The following is a 19433-nucleotide window of genomic DNA, read 5'->3' as shown; positions in this document are numbered from 1 at the left end:
ATATATTATATAGCAGTTTACAATGCTCTTTTACATAAATCTAGACTGATCCTCAAAACATTCTATAAGGGTATACAGAAAATCATGTTTCAAATGTTCATTTTGTACATACATGTGCAATCACACACACACACATATATAAAACATTAATCTTCCTTTTTGTATAATGTATGCTTTCTCCTCTCAGGTGTGGTCCCCATAGAATTCCCACCACCAATTTACCCATGCACCATCTCCACAATATTGAGGGTATCCATAGAACAAAAGGCACACAAAGGAGGGATTTGCCATTTTTAGATTCTCCTTTGCCTATATGATGTGGGATACCTCCTCTCATCTCTGGTCCCCAGTTTGGAATTCAAGTCATCACGTCCTCAGCTTTTCAACTCATCACATTCATACCTCTAGCTTTCCTGGATACTCAATTTGTAGATAGCAGATTGTGGCACTTTTCAGCTTCTGTAATCACAGAAGCCAATTTTTTCCTAAAAAATTTCCTTTTATTTATATCCTACCGGTTCTATTTCTCAGGAGAACCCTGACTCACCAGGGAGCAATTAAGGACTCCTTACATGAATGAAACTTAGAATGTTTTAGGCATATAAACTGCAGAATAATTTAGCATTTAACTAATAGCTGAATGCCTTACTATGGCATCCACTACAAAAGCATATATAAGACTGCCTTTATGTGGAATTAGCACTGATTCTAGAAATTTTATTTTATAAATTTGAAAGCCTTCACTGCTCCTTGGTATTAAGGGAAATTGATGGACAATATAGCACTTATATTTCTACACTGCACTGATATCTAAACTATTGATGGAAGTTGACAGTTAAAGAGGAGAATGGCAGAAGCATCTTACAGTAAAGTTGTATAAATCAATATTGAGAGACTGGAAGAAATTTAGTCAAATAATCCACTGTAATCCTTAAATAAGATTCCTATATTCAACACATCAACATCTTATTTAATGTAAATCTAAGTAAACATTTTTAAAAAATGTGATTCATAGATATGATGGAATATTATACAGTCTTAAAATAGAAGGAAATCCTGTCATATGCTAGAATATGGGTGTACTTCAAGAACTTTAGATAAGTAAAATAGACCAATCTTAAAAGAACAGACTGTATGATTCCATGAATATGAGATGTTTAAATTGTAAGTCAAGGGTTAGGAGAGGTATAAGAGCAAATTAGTGCTTAATAAGTAGAGAATTTCAATTTTGCAAGGTAAAAAAAAGTTCTAGAGATCTCTTTCGCAGTATTCCGAATATACAAATCACTGCTGATAGTACACTTGGAAGTGTTTAAAATGGTAAATTTAATTATGTTTGTTACCAAAATTTTAAAAATTGGCTCAAAATAATATTTTTTATATTTTTTTTATATTTTTATATATATAAATATTTTTATATTTTTTATAAATAAAAAATATTTTTATTTATTTATACCAGAACTGGGGTACAGGCCAGATGTGCAGGAGGGTGAGAGGATTTACCAGAGACATAGTGGGGAACAGAACAGGCAGACTGACCGAAATACACTGCTGAGGGGAGCAGCTGGCAAGACAGGAGAGGTCTGCCACTCCATGTGGGCATGTCTGCGGCCGGCCAGGAATTGAACCGCACTGCCGAGGCTGCGGACAGCTTTATAGCATTGCTGTCAACAACCTGCACCACCAGGGAGGCCCAAGAATACTTTCAATGTCCTTAAAATTCTAACATTCATTACAGTCTTGTTGAAACACTACATAAGAAAAATAGTATAAATTCAATTTCTTTTCAAAATGGCTAGAAAAATTTGATTATCCAAAATATGTTGATAGTAAAGATGATGTGCAAGTTACCATTAACATTTCAAACCATTGTTGGTCAAAAGGTCAAATATAAATGAAGAGACAAATTTGATTTAATTGTACAAATATCTCAAAAATACCAAATATCTGGCACTTACCCATCTCTAACAGTTGTATCTAGTCAAATTTATGCCTGATATAATAGATTTGTTAGAAGTTTACTGCTAATGTAAATCAAATAATCCATATTTACTAACCAGCATATTTATGTATAATAAGATTAAGCAAAGGACCTTCTAAAACAACAGCAAGTAAATGTTCCCTATGGTAAACACAGACTAACCCAAAACAATAGATCTTTTGAACAAATAACTTAATTAAATATCTGCTAATTATGTAAAACTATCATATTTAATACATCTTATGAAATATAGGTTGATATCCAATATTATATAGCTTGCTATTTATTTTATAAATATTACATAGGAAGACCCCATTTTATTTCATCAAGTCATTCCTCAGTTCAATTATTATATAATCTAGAGTTTAAGTAAAAGTGAGTTATGTTACCTATGACACTTTCAGAGAAAATTTTTGAAAATCCTTTTAATTATCTTTGTTTTTTTTTCAGAATGAGGTGTGCTATATTTTAACAGTCACTTCTAAAAAATATAGAAACAATCCATAAATTTGCATATTAAATAGTTTAAATCACATAACACTGACATGTAAACCACTTTATTTCACAAGAACATGTGTAATAGCTCATGACATAATGTATGCAGTTTCCTAGGGCTTCCATAAAAAATAACAAGAATTACAAACTTAGTGACTTAACAGAGTGTATCGCCTCATAATTTTGGACACTGGAAGTCTGAATCAAGGTATTACTTCTCTCCAATGACTTTATGGAAGAAACTTTCCTTGCCTCCCTAGTTTCCAGTGCTTGCCAGCAATTCTTGGCATCCCTAAGCTTACAGAAGCATCACTTTAATCACATGGCTGTCTTCTCTATCTGTCTCCACATTGTGTTTCTTCTTAATATGTTTATGTTTACATTACTCCCTTTTCTAGAAGTTATGTCTCACCCAAATGCGCTCATTTTAACATGATTAATTGTAAAGTGTGTATTACCAAATGTATGCACATTTTGAGATATTAGGGGTTTGAACATAACATCTCTTTTGGGGGAATACAAAATCAATCCATAATAGTGGCCTAGCATTGAAACACTAGACTATAGCTCTAGGGTTTTCAACATCAAAATTAGTTTTTAAAATATTTTTAATATGCTAAAAATAGCTTTGTTAAAGAACCCATGAGTGAAGCTATATACTATAACTTATAACACTATGTGAATAGTGATGAAATTATTCTTATTTTATATATCACCTAAAATATAGGCATTCAGGGCCTCCCTGGTGGCTCAGCAGTTGAGCGCTGGGTTGCGAAGCTGCCTGCAGCCTTTGCAGTGCCTTTTAAAGATTTATTTAAATCTTTAAAAAATACATATAGGCATTCATTGAAAAGAAAAAAATTCTATTTTTTTTTTCAAGATTTATTTATTTATTTATACAAGTACTGGGTACAGTCAGAAGCATGGGAGGGTGAGAGAATTCACCAGAGCCAGAGCGGGGAAGAGAACAGGCAGACCGATGAAATACACTGCTGAGGGGAGCAGCGGCCGCAGCAGGAGAGGTCTGCGCTCCATGTGGTAACCTCGCCAGCGGCCAGGGATCGAACCAGTGCTGCAGAGGCTACAGGCAGCTTCGCAGCCCAGCGCTCAACCGCTGTGCCACCAGGGGAGGCCCCAAAATAATAAAATTCTAAAAAAAAGTTTTTGAACTTAAAATAGTCACAGAGACAGGAAAATAAATTATCGATCATTAAATATTAGTTCAGTACCTTTTGTAAAATAAATAGTTGCTTTAAAATCCATGTCTAATCATAATCTCAGAATCTGATAGTTTTCTTATAAAATAGGGTCTCTGAGATATAATTAAGGTAAGAAACCATATGAAGTAGGTGGGGCTTTAAATACTGAATTAGGATGGACTTTAAATCCAATGGAAATATCTTTTATGAAAAGCTAAATTGACACAGACACATAGAAAAAGAAGGTCATGAAGAATTGAGACAGAGATTGGAGTTATGGTGCCATAGACCAAGAGATACCAGGAGTCACTAAAGAAGCAAGAAAGGATTCTTCTCCAATGTCTTTGGAGAGAGAATGACAGTGCCAGCATGTTCATTTTGGGGTTTTGCCTTCTAAGACTGTGAGGATATAAATTTCTGTTGTTTTGAGACACTAAATTGGTGGTGGTTTGGTGAGGGAATCTTTGGAATCAACTATATCTCTTAAGTTATACTGTAGCGATGTCCATAAAAATGGGGGGAAAAAGCTGATTTTTATCAAGTACATTTAAAATACACTGAGACAAAACTAAAAAGTTCATAAATAATAACCAAAGAGTATATTAAAAAACTTCCCAGATGTTCAAGAACATCTTTCTCAGGCCACTTCTTTCCCCATGTAGGAGGGGATCAAACATATGCAGAGTATATATTTTGACTTAAAATTTTGAAGTAGCCAACCAAAAATAGCTTCTTTCTTAATAACAGGGTATATAAAGTATAATACACTGTCTTTATCTCAAAGGAAAAGTACTAGAAAACCTTAGATTGACTCCCCAAATCTTTAAATATTGCTGTTATGTCAGGTCCTACATCATCTTTGCAGCGTTTATGTACCATTTTGTGGTAGATAGATGATAGATGGATGGATGGATAGATAGAGTAATACACAGATGGATAAATAAGTGGAAAATAAGATATCCAGGACGCTTGCTGTTTTCATTACATTTGTTCAATTATCATGATGCCATCAATATAATGGACTAACATGATGTTTTTTGGAATATGAAGATTAAAATTTCTGCAGGCTAGGGCCTCCCCTTATGGCACAGGCAGTTGATTGCAGCGCTGTGAAGCTGTCTGCAGCCTCTGCAGTGTCGGTTCGATCCCAGCCGGCTGGTGAGGGTCCCACATGGCGCGGCAGACCTCTCCTGTCTCGCCCACTGCTCCCCTCAGCAGTGAATTTCAGTCAGTCAGCCTGATCTGCTCCCTGCTCTGACTCTGGTGGGCCCTCTCACCTGTCCGTGCATCTGGCCTGTACTCCGGTTCTTGTATAAATAAATAAATCTTAAAAAAAAAAAAAAATTCCTCCAGGCTAATTGTGACAGAGAATAGGTGAGGTGATGAAACCTTAGGAAATAGGATCAACTTTTCCCAATAATCTTCCCCCACAATGCAAATGAATTTTAATGTTCTATACTGATAGAAATAAAGGGAATACATTTACCAGATAGCCAGCACCACAACAAATACTAGAGGCCATGTTGATCTGTTCTTGTAAATAGGCATTGTCTTTTGTAACATATGTTACAGTGAGAATTGCCCCTCATTATATTTACCGTAGTCCATGGTCATTCACCATAATCCATAGGTTTTACATGGCCAGAGAGAGGAAATGAATGGGATTAATCGACCACAGGTTGCTTTACAAAATATTGAGAAATATTTGTTGTATATACTTAGGGTGTCATTGGACAGTCCTTCCTCAAAAAGAGATTTTCTCATTAATCAATGGGCTACAACCCTTAGAAATTACTCAGATCTGAAAGTTGAATGAAGAAATTTAAAATTCTGGGGTCTCCCTGGTGGTCCAAGGGTTATAAGTTTCAGCATTATGAAGTTATCCATAGCCACTACACCACGGATTTGATCCCCAGCCAGGGAGCTAACTCTATGACACAGCAGAACTCTCCTATCTCAACCACTGTTACCCTCAGCAGTGTTATTTCAATAAATTCACCTCCTCTGCTCCCCACTCTGTCTCAGATGAATCCTCTCATCCTCCGCACCTCTGATCTACACACCAGATCTTGTATGCATAAATAAAATAAATCTTTAAAAAAAGAAATTTTAAAATTTCTACGCTGTCAAAGATGTCAGACTTCCAATCTTCAGTTCTAGACTGTTTCTGGTAGTACAAATCAAGTGATATAACTCTTTTTTTAAATATTTATTTATTTATGCATACACGAACTGGGGTACAGGCCAGAGATGTGGTGGGGAAGAGGATTCACCAGGGTCAGAATGGGGAACAGAACAGGTAGATCTACTGACATATACTGAGAGGAGCAGTGGGCAAGAAAGAAAAGGTCTGGTGATCGACCACATGCTGCAGAGGCTACAGATAGCTTCACATTGTGCTTAAACTCTTGTGCCACCAGGGAGGCCCCAATATACCAGGGAGGTCTCTTATATCTTCTGAACTCTTCTGCATTTTGCTGCCAAAGTAAAGTTTAAGCATCTATATTTTGTTTACCATAAGCCATCACCTAACACAAAGATTTTAACTGGTCATCCCAACAACATATAAGATCCAGCATCTGATTTATGCTAGGACATAAATTCCTGAGCTGAAAAGTAGTAAATTATCACCCTCCTATAAATTCTTATATTCTAGATCTTTGGTTTTAATACCTCCAGAATCAACTCATATATGTTAACTCAGGTCCTGCTAAGGATGTATCAGGCAGTTCTTATAGTTCTCTGGGTACATGTACTATATTCTAAAGGCAATGCATTATCCATCAGACTGAACTGTGATTTCCCCTTAGATACTGGTCTAGAGGCAATGACCAGTAGCAGAGGAGATACAAGGCAACTTGTGGGTTCATGAATTTTAGGTTTATCATTCAAATAGCCTCATCCTCAAAAAGACTGAGTCTTAATCTTTTTCTGCCAAGGAACTGAATTAAACTTAGGAGACCTGTAAATGTTATGTGTTCAATATCCTCTGTAACCCCAATACCCTTAAAATTAATTCCTGCGTCCAATTTCCAATCTAGTTAACCTTGTGGTACAGACTGTCTTTAAATACCGCTACTCAAGATTTTTGTCTTTTACTATATGCCTTGAATTTTAAGTTACATTATCTAAATATGCCCTTTGCCTTTAAAAATGCTTTAAATCCTTTAACAATCATTTAACTTCACAACTTTATAATCACCAATGCCTCTATACCTTTCATGTCCACTACCACATAAATCTATATTTCAGCTAATAACTGAAACATAATCTCTAGATAAAATATTGCTAGTTGCTATATACCACTACATTATCAAGATTATAATTTCCTTAATTATTACTAGTAATACGGTCCTTAATATCATCATGTAAGAAAGGTGATATATTTTATCATACCAAATTAAGGATGCAATTGTCAGTACAGCATCTTTTTTCTAAATATCTTATCTGTTGTTTTTCATAGAAAGCAGATTGTCAAACAATGGTTTTCATGATGGTAGCTTTCTTGGGGAAATAATTCCAAGGAAGAAATTAGGGGATTTAAAAATTGTATAGTGACAAAAGAGAAAATTAATCCAGGGGTACATTATTAAAATGGTCTTTGCAGTTGCTAACTAGAACTCATCCTGATATGATCTTCTGAAGAATTACACAAAATACACCTGTGACTTGTAACAATAAAGCGTTAAAGAGGAAAATATCTGTTTACTGGTAAATCCCCTCACTTTCAGGGATGCACTGAGTTATTTACAGATTTGTGTATGGGAGAGTCAGTACTACACAAAGTTAGTTAAGCCCTAGGTGGACAGTTAGAAGCATAGTGTGCAGTTGATATTAGGTGTTATCAAGTTACAATTACACGCAGATGGTAATCATGGAAAATTCTGCACTAAAATGTATTTCTCAGACATTGGTTCCAACTTTGTTGCATATCAGAATCACACTCTCTGCTAGATTTCTGAATTCCACCCCCATGATTTCTGACTAGTATATCTGTGGTAAGGTGTAAGAATTTGAATTTTTACAGTTTTCTGGTGATGTTGACACTGATGCTCCTGAAATTTTTATCCTAACATTGACAAGGTTTTGGAAAGCAAGAATCATCTGATACAAAAATGTATAATTTATTCAGCAAGATTATCAAAGAACACACAAATAATAGTGTGAAAGGTACAAAGGTAAACCACATGCCTATCACTTCAAAATTACTCAAAAATTGCTTATTAATTACATAGGGATCATATACAGTTGAGCAATCAGGAATATAAAATTTAGCCAAATTATCAGATTTTGCATTACTGATCTACTAACTACTAACAAGTACTGAGTCTCTAGGACATCTATAGTGAAGGACATATTGGTGAACATTATACCATACCTCCAATTTTCTGTAGATCTAAATCTTTCAAAATAGAAATAATAAAAACTGGGGAAAATACAATATATAGCAGTATGAGCACCAAAAGGTAAACCTTAGAAATATTCTGAAAGTATTCAAAAGAACCAGTGATATCTCCTAGAATAAGAAATCGGAGAAGTTTCAACAGACTGACAGTGGGTATTGAAAACTGCAGGATTTTGACAGATAGACAAGAAAGAGAGAAACATTCTAAATAAGATAATGATCTGAGCAAAACATAAAAAGAATACTCAGAATGATTACTATTGTTGATAACAGCTATACCTCATGACTAACTTGATCAAGATAATAGTCAAAGATAACCACAATAATTTGGCCAGTACCTTGAAAGAATTAGTAACTGCTTTGGTAAACTGCATTATGTGAGAAAAATGTGTTATTTGTGAACAGAGAAATAACTTATAAATATCATCCAGTTAGATAATGACTGGTCTTCAAAGAAATCTCAAATATATCATGTATTAAGCCTCTGAAGCTAGAAATGGCATTTAATAGATAAATTAGTATTATCACAAGTCCAATATACTAATGTCAAACATAGGATCTTATCTTCAACTTAGATTAATCTTATAAACAAGGTAGGTTATGTTTCTTTAGGGAATAATTGGGTATGAATGAATATTAGATATTCTTTTTTTTTAAGATTGATTTATTTATTTATGCAAGCACTGGGTACAGTCAGAAGTGTGGGAGGGTGAGAGAATTCACCAGAGCCAGAGCAGGGAACAGAGCAGGCTGGCCAACGAAACACACTGCTGAGGGGAGCAGCGGCTGCGGCAGGAGAGGTCTGCGCGCCATGTGGGACCCTCGCCGGTGGCCGGGGATCGAACTGGCGCTGCAGAGGCTGCGGGAAGCTCTGTAACCCAGCACTCAACCACTGAGCCACCAGGGGAGGCCCGAATATTAGATATTCTTATCAAGAAATGTATTTAACATACTTGTCCAAAATGTATTCAAAAATTGTATAATCATCAACTGAAATAGAATTACTGCTCTTATTTTTAGAACAATTTCTTTTTTTAAGATCTATTTATTTATGCATATAAGAACTGAGGTACAGGCCAGAAGTGTGGGAGTTGAGAGGGTTCAGAGACAGAGTGGGGAACAGAACAGGCAGATCGACTGAAATACACTGCTGAGGGGGGAGCAGGTGAGACAGGAGAGATCTTCTGCGCCATGTGGGTAGCTCCTTGGCTGGGGATTGAACTCATGCTGCAGTGGCTGCAGATAGCTTCATAGGTTACATCTTAACCCCTTGCACCACCAGGGAGGCCCCTAGAACAATTTCTTCATTAAAGATAAAGATATAACAATAAAGACACCTTGAAAGATATTAGTTATTGGATCCTGACTCTCATGAATATCGTATATGAAAGCAAAGTTATATAGTTCAGGAACTAGTTTCTAAGAACAGAGAAGCATAGTGTATAAGACTTTTAGATTTTTTTTTTTTTTAGAAAAGAAACACCGTTATTTTTTCATTATTATTTAAATATTTTATTTTATATAATTCTTACATCTTTTTTCATCTTTGTACAATTATGCATTTTCATTTTGGTTATATTCCCCATACAATTGCACCCCCCCTTATTTTGACCATAGTCCGTCCTTTCCCCGCTCCTCCCCCCCACCCCCCACCCCGGTAGTGTGTCTCTGGTTTATAGTTGCTTGTAGATTTTGATTTTTACTTTGTATTGATTAGTCTTTTTCCTGGTTTTTTATTTACGTTTTCTAAATTCCTGCTATGAGTGAGACCATCCAGTATTTTTCTTGTTCTTTCTGACTTATTTCACTGAGCACGATCCCTTCTAGCTCCATCCGTGTTGCTGCAAACTGCATGTGTTTATCTTTTTTTGATTGCTGAATAATATTCCATTGTGTATATGTACCACATCTTCTTGATCCAGTCATCTATTTTTGGGCATTTGGGTTGCTTCCATATCTTAGCTATTGTAAATAGTGCTGCTATAAACATAGGGGTGCAGGTGCCCTTTGGAATTACGTTTCTGTTGCACTTGGGTAAATACCTAGGAGTGGAATTGCTGGATCATATGGAAGCTCTATGTTTAGTAGGTCAAGAAATCTCCACACAGCTCTCCATAGTGGTTGGACAAGTTTGCACACCCACCAACAGTGCAGAAGAGTTCCTTTTTCTCCACAACCTCACCAACATTTGTTGTTGCTAGTTTTTTTAATATGTGCCATTCTCACTGGTGTGAGATGGTATCTCATGGTAGCTTTGATTTGCATTTCCCTGATGACAAGTGATGTTGAACATTTTTTCATATGCCTGTTGGCCATTTGCATTTCCTCTTCAGAGAAGTTTCTTTTTAGCTCTTCTGCCCATTTTTTGATTGGATTATTTTCTTTGTTGAGTCTCATCAGCTCTTTGTAGATTTTAGTGATCAGTCCTTTATCATTAGTGTTGGGTGCAAAAATGTTCTCCCAGTCGGTGGGGTTTCTCTTTGTTTTGGTTATTGTCTCTTTTGCTGTGCAGAAGCTCTTTAATTTGATGTAGTCCCAGCTGTTTATCTTTGCCTTCACTATCACTGCTTTGGGTGATGTGTCTGTAAAGATGTCTTTGAGGTGCATGTCATGTAGTGTTTCGCCTATATTTTCTTTTATGTATTTTATGGTTTCAGGCCTTATGTCTAATACTTTAATCCATTTTGAGTTGGTTTTTGTGCATGGTGTGAGGTAGTGGTTAAGCTTCATTCTTTTGCATGTAGCAACCCAGTTTTCCCAGCACCATTTATTGAACAAACTTTCTTTGCTCCTGTGCATATTCTTAGCTCCTTTGTCAAATATTAGTCGACCATAAATCTGTGGGTTTATTTCTGGATTTTCTATTCGATTCCATTGGTCTGTGTGTCTGTTCTTGTTCCAATACCATGCAGTTTTGGTGATTATGGCTTTGTAGTATATAGTTTGAAGTCTAAGAGTGTGATGCCTCCATTCCCTTCTCTTTTTTTTTTTTTTTTTTTTTCAGAATAGTTTTGGCTATTCAGAGTTTTTGGTGATTCCATATGAATTTCATCAATAATTGTTCTATTTCTTTGAAGAATGTCATTAAAATTTTTATTGGAATAGCATTGAATCTGTATATTGCTTTTGGTAGGATGGCCATTTTGATGATGTTAATTCTTCCAATCCATGAGCAGGGGATGTCTTTACATTTCTTTGTGTCTTATTCTATTTATTTTAACAGTGTTTTATAGTTTTCTTTGTATAGGTCCTTTACCTCTTTTGTTAGATTTATTCCCACGTATTTGATTTTTTTTGTTTCAATAATAAAAGGGATTTTTTTTAACTTCTTCTTCTTCAGATTTATTGTCTGTGTATAGGAAGACTACTGATTTTTGCGTGTTGATTTTGTATCCTGCCACTTTACTAAACTGATTGATTAGTTTAACTAGTTTTTCTGTGGAGTTTTTGGGGTTCTCTATGTATATTATCATATCGTCCACAAATAGTGATAGTTTGACTTCTTCCTTGCCTATTTGGATTCCTTATATGTCTTTCTCTTGTCTTATTGCTCTGGCTAGGACTTCCAGTATTATATTGAAAAGCAGTGGTGAGAGTGGACATCCTTGTCTTGTTCCAGATCTTAATGGAAATGCTTTCAGCTTTTCACCATTGAGAATGATACTGGCTGTTGTTTTGTCATATATGGCCTTTATGAAGTTGAGGTATGTTCCTTGTATCCCAAGAATTTCAAGGGCTCTTGTCATGAATGGGTGTTGTACTTTGTCAAAAGCTTTCTCAGCATCTATTGATATTATCATATGGTTTTTATATTTCTTTTTGTTGATGTGTTGGATAACGTTGATTGATTTTCGGATGTTGAACCATCCTTGTGTCCCTGGAATGAATCCTACTTGGTCGTGGTGAATTATCTTATGGATACATTGTTGGATTCTGATAGCTAAAATTTTATTGAGTATTTTTGCATCAGTGTTCATTAGAGAGATTGGCCTGTAGTTTTCTTTTTTTGTGCTGTCCTTGTTTGGTTTTGGTATTAGCGAAATATTAGCTTCATAGAACGTGTTTGGTATTATCCCTTCCTTCTCAATATTTTGGAAGAGTTTGTGAAGGATAGGCACTAATTAATCTCTGAATGTTTGGTAGAATTCATTTGTAAATCCATCAGGTCCTGAACTTTTGTTTTTGGGGAAGTTTTTGATTACCATTTCAATTTTGCTACATGTAAGTGGTCTGTTTAGGTGTTCTATTTCTTCTTTATGTAGCTTTCGGTGATTGTAGAGTTGTAGGAATTTGTCCATCTCTTCTGGATTGTTGAACTTGTTTCCATATAACTGTTCATAGTAGTCTCTGAGTATTCTTTTGATTTCTGCTGTGTCCGTTGTGATTTCTCCTCTTTAATTTGTGATCCTGTTTATTAGTTCTTTCTCCCATTTTTCCTTTGTGAGCCTGGCTAGGGATTTGTCTATTTTATTTATTTTTTCGAAGAACCAGCTTTTGGTTTCATTGATCTTTTGGATTTTTTTTTTTTTTTTTTTTTTAGTTTCATCGATTTCATTTATTTCTTGGATTTTTTTTTTTTTTTTTTTTTTAGTTTCATCGATTTCATTTATTTCTGCTTTGGTTTTTATTATTTCTTTTCTTCTACTGGTCTTAGGGTTTTCTTGTTGCTCTTTTTCTAGTTCTTTGAGCTTTGAGATTAGGTTGTTTCTTTGAGTTCTTTATTGTTTCTTGATATGAGCCTCTATGCTATATATTTTCCTCTTATTACTGCTTTTGCTGCATCCCATACATTTAGGAAATTGGTGTCCTCTTTGTCATTCAATTCAAAGAATTTTTTTAATTTCTTCTTTGATCTCCTCATTAGTTCCATGGTCTTCCAGTAGTGTGGGTTTCAATCTCCATGAGGTAGGATAATTTCTTGCCTTCTTTTTATGGTTTATTTCTAGTTTGATGCCTTCATGATCAGAGAAGATGGTTGGTATGATTTCGATCTTGGTGTATCTGTTGATGTTTGTCTTGTGTCCCAGTATGTGATTGATCCTGGAGAATGATCCATATGCGCTTGAGAAAAATGTGTACTCAGATTTTTTTGGGTTCAGAGTTCTGTAGATTAGGGCTTTTAGTTTGAAAGCCAGAAAAAAAGTGTGTTGCAAATTCCAGTTCTGTAACAGTTTTGTTGGATATCCTATAATGTATTTTACATTTCTAAGATATGGATAATAATCTCATAACATTGCATGAAGATTGAATGGTGTAAGACATAGTTCCCAGCCCACCGTATATATCCATTATACATCAGCATTCATTATTATCATGTTTGATATACTAGCTATTGCTCTTTGGTACAAAAAGAAAAACAATGTTAAATTCAGTGACCTTCGCTTAAATCATGTTTGCTAGCATCCCACTGGGCAAAGCAGATCACTTAAGTAAAATTATTGCCTAAGTTACATAACAAAGTTTATGAATACTGGGGATCTTCTAATTTGAGGTCAATCTTATGATCTCCCTAAAAAAGTAAAGACCTACATAACCTGACAGAGCAGAATATTTTATAATATATTAGATATTTTGAAGGATGAGATTGAAATACCTTCCATAAGTTTCCCAAAATAGTTAAGTATAAGAGCTCATAATCACTGAAAATGATTTACCACCTTATTCCTAGCTGTTTTGTTCACATTCCACCAAGAAAATGGTACTCAGAATTCTTTTGAAAAATGTGAGTTGGGTAGAGAAAGAAAGAATGAACATCCAATGCTTTATAAAGTTGTCTTTTCAACATATATCTCTTGCCTTTGAGTGTGGACAGGATAGGACCATTTTCTACCTCCTTTTTTATCTCTCCACCTCTACAGTTAGTATTTTGGTGGTAGAATTGGTGATTTCCTAAGTTTCCAAACTGTATTAGTCTGATCAAACTACTGTAATGTACTACCAAGACTAGGAAGCTAAAACACAATTTTATTTTCTCCTATTATTATTCATCATGGTATTTATTCCTCATAACAAATTCAGTTCCTAGCATGGGTTCTCTTCTTGACTTGTGGATATTCAGATATCTACTCACTATTATCTGACATGGCCTCTCCTAGGTACATGCATATGGGGAAAGAGAAAGAGTAAATTGTCTAATGTCTCTTCTTTAAAGGACAATAATCCTACTGTATCATGGCTCCATGTTTATGATCTCATTTATTCTATTACTTCTTTTTAATTAATATTATATTTTATATAATTTTTACATTATTTTTTCATTTTTGCACAATATATGCATTTTCATTTTGGTTATATTCCCCATACAATTGCAACACCCCCTTATTTTGACCCTAGTCCTTCCTCTTCCCTTTCCTCCCCACCCCCATAGTGTGTCTCTGGTTTATAGTTGCTTGTTGATTTTGATTTTACTTTGTATTAATTAGTCTTTATCCTGGTCTCTTATTTAGGTTTTCTAAATTCCTGCTATGAGTGAGACCATCCGGTATTTTTCTTTTTCTTTCTGACTTATTTCGCTGAGCACGATCCCTTCTAGCTCCATCCGTGTTGCTGCAAACTGCATGTGTTTATCTTTTTTGATTGCTGAATAATATTCCATTGTGTATATGTACCACATCTTCTTGATCCAGTCATCTATTTTGGGGGGAAGGGTGACACAAAGCTTCAATACCTAACACAAATGGCAACAGAGCAAATAAAAATTCATTAACCTAGAAAGATACTGATTCTCATATGATCCAGCAATTCCACTCCTAGGTATTTACCCAAATGACACAGAAACATTAATTCCAAAGGGCACCTGCATCCCTATATTTATAGCAGCACTATTTACAATAGCTAAGCTATGGAAACAACCAAATATTCTATTACTTTTTAATAGACCTTATCTCCAAATACAGCCACAATAGCAAGTTAGATCTTTAACATAGACATTGGAGGAAGGGTGACACAAAGCTTCAATCCCTAACACAAATGACAATAGAGCAAATAAAAATTCATTAACCTAGAAAGATACTGATTTTCAAAAACATAAATTAGACAAACCTATGCCAGAATTAGCAAGTGAAATCTGACCATCAGATCGTATGGTCTGCAATTTAAGGTTGTATTTTATATTTTTTGAAGGTTAAAAATTTAACAGCTTACTATTTTGTGACATGTGAAAATGATATAATATTCAAACTATAGTGTTCATAAATAAAGACTTATTGAATTATAGTACATTCATTTGTTTTTGCATGGTCTATGGCTCACTTGTCAATATGGCAGAATTGAGTGTTTCACAAAGATTATATATGTACTCTCTTCACTTCACACTGTTGCTCAGTTCATTATAAACTACAGAGACACAGTTATAAATGTACAGTTCCAAATGCCATGTGTAGCAACATATCACAATATTTTACTACTATATTTTTTTACTAGTCCATACTTATCATGTCAAAATTAGGAAGGAAGAAAGAAACTGAACTTCAAATGTCACATTTTTTAAAAGACAATGGGATACACATTATTTTATTATCAAATTACATTCCTGAAAAATTAGGCTAAACTATGCAAGATAGGTAGATATTAATAAGCTCCCTTGCCCTATGCTCGTTTTTTCATGAGCATGAGGCAAAAAAGCAGAATGTTTGTTGTGAAATGATACAATAACTGTATTAAAATTAATGTTTATGACAGTAATCATTCATTACAAAATTATTAGCAGGACAGCAATGGTCATATTATTTAGAATATTTAAAATGGAATAGCGGGCCTCCCCGGTGGTGCAAGGGGTTAAGATGCAACCTGAAGCTATCCGCAGCCACTGCAGCATGAGTTTGATCCCCAGCCAGCGAGCTACCCGCATGGTAAAGCAGACCTCTTCTGTCTCACCCACTGTTCCCTTTATCAGTGTATTTCAGTCATTCCTCTTGTTCTGTTCCCCACTTTGTCTCTGGTGAATCCTCTCAGCCCCCACACCTCTGGCCTGTACCCCAGTTCTTGTATGCATGCATAAATAAATATTACAAAAATAAAATAGAATAGCTTAACACTGCAGAATTACCTCACAAAAGACAATAAAATAAAAGGAAGGAAGGAAAGGAAGAAGGGAGGAAAGGAGAGAAGGAGAAAGGGAAGGAAGATGTTAGTTCTTATGCAAAACACACTAAAATGCTGAATGAATTCTGTTTTGCTTAATGTACAACATCCACTCTAACCTTAATCCTTTAAAATTTCTCTTAATATGTTAAATTATACTCTAATCAAACCAAACTTTACACACACACACACACACACACTTTGTTACTGTTGTCATTTTGCTTTATCAAACCCTCTAGAACAATAAAATGTCTTAACTTCATAGTAACAAAATCAGACATCTGACCTTAGGGGTTAATAGCTTTTTCCTGGGGTACTAAAAATCCTTATCTCTGACCATAATATCTTAAACATCTTGCAAAAATTATTAAAAATTACATAAAATAAATGTGTTGATTTTATGAGCCATACTATTACCTGAGGAGGTCAGTTCTATTCAGAGATGCAGACAGTAATTATGTGCCATGATTTTTTTTTATTATTATTATTATCCTAATTGTCTACATTTTCATATCTGCAACATTTGTTCTTCCCAATCAACCAAAAACATCCAAATGCATCATTTATTTCCTTGGCACCATATCTTTTTATTTTTCTTTTTTAAAAAAGATTTATTGGGGCCTCCCTGGTGGCACCAGGGGTTAAGACACAACCTATGAAGCTATCCGCAGCATCTGCAGCCCAGAATTCAACCCCCCGGCCAGCCAGGGAACAACCCACAGGCGCAGCAGACCTCTCCTAATTCGCCTGCTGCTCCTCTCAGCACTGTACTTCAGTCAATCTGGCTGTTTTGTTTTCCACTTTGTCTCTAGTGAATCCTCTCATCCCACCCCCCCCAACACTTCTGCCCTGTGCCCCAGCTCTTGTATGCACAAAATAAATCTTTAAAATAAAAGATTTATTTATTTATACATACAAGAACTGGGGTACAGGCCAGAGGTGCAGGGAGTGAGAGGATTCACCAGAGACAGAATGGGGAACAGAACAGGCAGACTGATGAAATACACTGCTGAGGGGAGCAGCGGGGAGTCAGTAGAGGTCTCCTGTGCCATATGGGTAGATCCCTGGCAGGGGATCAAACTCATGCTGCAGTGGCTGTAGATAGCTTTATAGGGAAGCCTGGCACCATATCTTTTTTAAAGCAAAAATTGGTTCCACATCTATGCATAATTAAAATTTTCTTTAATAAGTTTGTTTCCTTAACCTGGATTCCATAAAATTAGTGCCTGAGAAAAATGCTTTCATGCAGTTTATTTGTTAATGTTATTCCAAGGTGCAGGTATATAGAGAAGGGAAGTAAACAGTGATGGAAATTCAATACAAAGATGTGATATCAAATCGGCATTCCCTTGGGTGAATCACTTTCCATTCTGCCAGAGTGTTAAAAGAAGTTGTTTGGAATGTATTTCACTACTGTCTACACAGGGAAGAAAGAAGGAAGCATTTTTTTTTTTTTCATCAAGTCACATTGTCTATTCTTCAAGGGTGTTAACACCTCTGCAGGGGTTAACAGATCCCTTTCTTGCTGTGAATATATGGTGTGTGAAAAATCAACTTGGTATTCCACTCTTACATCACAGAAACCCAAAAAAGAAAGTGTCCTCACTGAAGAAAGTCACTGTCCAATCTCAGTTACAGTAGACCGGGCAAAACTTATATGAATCTTCTCAGCAATCAATTAACTGGAGTAAATGGTAAGGCAAGAGATTTTGAAATCATATACAGATTTTTTTTTTTTTATTTTCCTAGAACAAAAAAAAAAAATCATGTAAGATTGGATTTAAAAAAAAAAAAAGAGAGCCTATATTATTTGGAAAACTTTTTTGAATTTTGACCTCCCTATGAATTTACTAGATAGTCACAGGTAGACACTATGCTGCCTACTAAGCACTCTTTACATCTGTTTGAGTCATAATAACAACAAGCACACATGAATATTTGAGTATCTCTTTATACCAAGAACACGAACCTCTGAAATCAAGCTAATGAATGTATGCATGCACTTTCTGGTACTTTAGAAAAATAAAGAAATGCCTTTTTTTTTTTTTTTTTTGTGGGACCCTCGCCGGTGGTCAGGGATCGAACTGGTGCTGCAGAGGCTGCGGGCAGCCTTGCAACCCAGTGCTCAACCGCTGCACCACCAGGGGAGGCCCAATAAATAAACACTTTTAATACACATTTTGGGATAGTTAATGTCTTAGCTAATTCATAAGCCTCTATGCATTTTTCAATATCTTCTATTTTTTAGAGAACTGCTTTAAATGTAATATTTTTAATCATATTCAGTTTCTCAATTATTACGACTGTTCATAGTTAACTCTTAAGTATACACTCATTTTAAAATCTAGTAATGCCAAATTTAACTTTCATTAAATGTTTGCCCCCATTTTCCAGTTGTAATGAAAGTAAATGATGTGAAAAGAATCCAGGCTTGTGCAACTCTAGAAACAAAAAGTAAGACTGTTTTGAAGACTATCACGCAGCTTACTTATTCAATTTTACTTATTTTTTTCAGTTTTAGACTCCAAACAGGTGTCCATGCTATTTTGCAATCTTGGTTTGTAAGTTTAAAAAATTATTAGACATGGAAGAATACTTACATTATGTTCATGCTACCATAATTTTCATTTAAAAACATATTCCTGTTTCAGTGTATATTTCAATTCAAATTCAAAACTTGAATAATTGAAACTGAAGTTTTATTTCAATAGTGCCACTCCCATGCACCCGCCAACAGATCAACATTAAAACTTTTATTCTACTCCTGTCAAGGTCTATCCTGATTGAGGAGGCAGTTACTGCTCATCTAAGCACAGAGATTCTGACATTTAAGTAACTAGAGAAAATGAATGTGATTTTTTTTTTTCAAAACCTTCATATATATATTATCTTTACTTTAAAACCCAAACTGCTTATGCAGTGGGAAGGCTAAATCTCTTTGAACATCAAAGCAAAAATACAGTGGGAGTATTAAAGAATGAAAATGAAATTTACTGCAAGTTGTCTTCCTTTGAATTAGTGAAAATGTACTAAGTAGCACTTAAATTTTAGGCCCAGTGAAAAAAATGTCCATTTCACTTTATGTATCTTACTTTATCTGAGCAATTAACTTAGACAAAAGAAAAACTGACAAATTTACAACAGTATAATTCTTAATTTTTGACTGTGTGTGTGTGTGTTTTCCAAGGTTAAACCAGGACAACTCACTAGAAAATGAACTTTAATAGAATAAGGATATAGGCCTCCCCGGTGGCGCAGTGATTGAGCACTG

Source organism: Talpa occidentalis, unplaced genomic scaffold (assembly GCF_014898055.3).
Source record: "Talpa occidentalis isolate TD23 unplaced genomic scaffold, MPIMG_talOcc4v2.1 talOcc4.4, whole genome shotgun sequence".
NCBI lineage: Eukaryota > Metazoa > Chordata > Mammalia > Eulipotyphla > Talpidae > Talpa > Talpa occidentalis.
Note: the sequence above shows the minus strand (reverse complement) of the source record.